Source organism: Pinus tabuliformis, chromosome X (assembly GCF_031772625.1).
Source record: "Pinus tabuliformis cultivar Carrire ecotype Pingquan chromosome X, CPIR1, whole genome shotgun sequence".
Classification (NCBI taxonomy): Eukaryota; Viridiplantae; Streptophyta; class Pinopsida; order Pinales; family Pinaceae; genus Pinus; species Pinus tabuliformis.
Window position 1 is genome coordinate 490,161,532 of NC_142308.1, and position 3,661 is coordinate 490,165,192.

Below are 3,661 nucleotides of genomic sequence, written 5' to 3' on the forward strand. Positions count from 1 at the left end.
GGTTAAGAGTTTCAGTGCCCTATATGCCTCCAAATCATTTCTAGGATGGATGAGTCTTTGGGGAATCTAATTTTCTCATTGTTTTCTTCATTCTCATGGAATTTTTATGGTATTGAACCTATGTTTCATAGCTCTATGAATTCATAGAAGTTTTTCATAGTATTTTAATTTGGTTTTTAAGGTTTGTCTTTTATAAGGGTTGATAAAGGAAGGCACCGTTTGTTTTTTTATATCTATATGTTTATATGGGCACCAATATATATATATATATATATATATATATATATATATATATAGATATAGATATAATATGTGGAAATCATTTACAACCTTCATTCACTTCAACCTTTATGAATTGTATGTATTGATGTATCTTAGTTAAAAGTACATTATCTGTTCAAATATATTATTTAACCATCAAGATGCATTGAACTATTCATGTGAAAAATGGATTTATGTAGGGTCTAATTGATTAGAACATTTTCTTTATTGTGAACTATAGTTTTTCTTGTATTAATATTGTTTGTACAACATGCCAAATTTCATGGGTGATGAAGATGGAATTTAACTAGTGGTATGTGACAATGTTTCTAGTGCCATGAACATTGGCCAGTTTTCCAACAATGGATAGAGGGTAGTGTTCCCTAGCACTATAGGGAAACCATGCCACATGGGAATGAAGGTGGTGTTGGCCACATGGTATTAGCATTGATGCCAACCTAGGATGTCTACATAATGTTAGGGCACTATAATACTAATGTAGCTCCTACATTGTTAATGGTGTGCCCCATAGAAGCCACTATTGTTATTATAGTTCTCTTACATTATTATTTTTATGTAGGCCCTAATTATATTTTCACCCTTTATACTCCTATATATACTAAGGAGATCTTATCATTTGAATCATCTAAGAATTGTTCATTTATGTGATGTAAAGGGAGGTTTCCCCCTCGAAGTGACTTATTATCAAGTCATTGATCTATATTTTCTTATGTTTCTATGTTATTTTGTTATGGATACATAACATTTGGTATCAGAGTTCTTGATCCTAGGGTTTTGTTGCTTCAAACGAGACATTGTGGCATTTTCACTATAATTTTTTTCTATGAAGATTTAGAACATAAAATTTCTACCATACGAAGGAAAAATATTGATGAACATATGGTTACAATTTCATACCTTGTTCACTATATTTTCATAGATATGGTCCAAGGAAGTTAGGGTTTTTGTATGCTCCATAATTTAGTCTCAAACAGGTGTCTCGAGGAAAATTGTCATAACTTTTTCTTCGAGCATCGAATTTGAATTCCATAAAAGGTGCCTAAAAGTGCACAAACTCTAGTTTTTCAAGTAGGAGTTTCAAGGCCAAATGTTGAAACGGTGGCATGTGGAAACCCATACAATTTTGCTCTACTAAACAAGTCCATAGTCAGGTCATCATGGGGATTTGACATAATTTTATCTTGAAGAATCTAATCTTGGTCTAACTTATGAGGTTGGAAAGAAAACAAATAGAGATAATTCAATATGTAATTTCAAACCTTGGGAGGCCAAAATCACATAGATACAATAGTTTCAGGGTCAACCATATTAACAAGCTCAAAATCAAGCTCTTAAAAGGTGTGTAATTTTAAAATTGCATAATTGTTGCTTGAAAAATCAGTTTGAAGTGATTTGAAGGGAATATTGAAGCATAGATATCATTGATTGGTTCAAAAATGGCTCCGAAACAAAAAAAATTATGCCCATTAAGCCCTTGAAAAGCTTTACTCTGACACATGAAGAGGAAGAAATGCAACATGATAGATCAAAATTACATAACCCTAACAAAGTTAAAGCCATCAAGGAAGGGAAAATCTCCACGACCTTAAGGAATATTCAAGGATTTCTCAGGTTGACAAGGTATTATAGAAATTTTGTTAAGAATTATGGGAAAATAGAAGCACCTTTAACAACATTACTGAAGAAAGATGCAATATTTTGGATTCCAAAAGCAACTAAATCCTTTGAACATCTTAAAGAGGCAATATGTCGAGCTCTAGTCTTAGCTACACCAGATTTCACAAAAACCTTTATCATGGAATGTGATGCCCCAAGAAATGGCATTGGTGTTGTTTTAGTTCAAGAAGGAAGACCAATTACTTTCAAAAGTCATCCAATAAAGGGAAAGAATTTACACAAATCTATTTATGAGAAGGAAATGTTGGCAATACGACACGCCCTGAAGAAATGGTGCCCTTACCTAATGGGAATACACTTCAAGGTAAAAACATATCATGATAGTCTTAAATACTTCTTGGAATAAAGATTATCTTCAAAATAGAAGAAAAAACGGGTCACAAAGATTTGGGTTATGACTTTGAAATCATCTACAAAAAACGGAAGCAAAATATTGTTGTAGATGCACTCTCAAGAAGAGGTGATGATATGGAGGCATTTCTCTCTACCATTTCTAATATCCAACCTGATTGGATAACCGAAGCAAGGGATGAATGGAAGAATGACAAAGAAATATGGACACTCATTCAAATGTTGCAACAAGATTCCAATGCATCTAATACATTTATCTAGAAAAATGATTCAATGTGGTACAAAGATCACTTAAATCTATGTAAGAACTCACAAATCAAACAAAAGGTTCTTTTTGAATTGCACACCTCACCTATAGGAGGGCACTAAGTATTTTTAAAAACTTACCACAAGGTCAAGAAGGAATTTTATTTATGACGACCTTAAATATAATATTCAAAAGTTTGTGACAGAATGTTTGGTTTTCCAACAAAATAAAGTCGAGACAATTAAGAACCCAGGTATTTTACAATCATTAGCCATTCTAAGTCAGCATTAGTAGGAGGTACCAATGGATTTTATTACAGGTCTACCCAAGTCCAGAGGAAAGAGTGTCATCCTTTCAAATCCAGTATAGTTGCTACTGCATTTGTGGAAACAGTTTAAAAGCTACATGGAAACCTAACGATTATTGTAAGTGACAGAGACCCCATTTTCACTAGAAATTTTTGGACATAATTATTTTCTTTTCTTGGTACTCAATTATCTCATAACTCATCTTATAATCCTCAATCTAATGGACAAACTGAGATAGTGAATAATTGTTTAGAATGATATCTTCGTTTCTTTGTATCTCATAAACAAATATAATGGATCAAGTGGTTAACTCTAGCAAAATGGTGGTATAATACTTCCTTCCATTCCATATTAAAAATGAGCCCTATAATACTAGTGTAACTCCTATGTTGTTATTGTTGTGCCCTATAGAAGCCCACTATTGTTATTCTTGTGCTCTTACAATATTATTGTTATGTAGTCCCTTTTTATATTTGGCCCTTTATACTCCTATATATACCAAGGAGATCTTGTCATTTGAATCATCCAAGAAATTTTCATTTATGTGATGTAAATGGAGGTTTCCCCCTCAAAGTGGCTTATTAGCAAGTCGTTGATCTATCTTTTTTTATGTTTTTGTGCTATTTTGATTTGGATACATAACACCTAAGGAGTCAATTGTGTTGGTATTGATGTCAACAAGGTTGGAGTATTTTCATGATTATTATAGGCTTGTTGATATGTTACTAAGGTGTTCCTAACATTTGCAGAGGTTCTACATGTGTTGGAGAAGGATTGAAGACAAATAGAAAAGTTA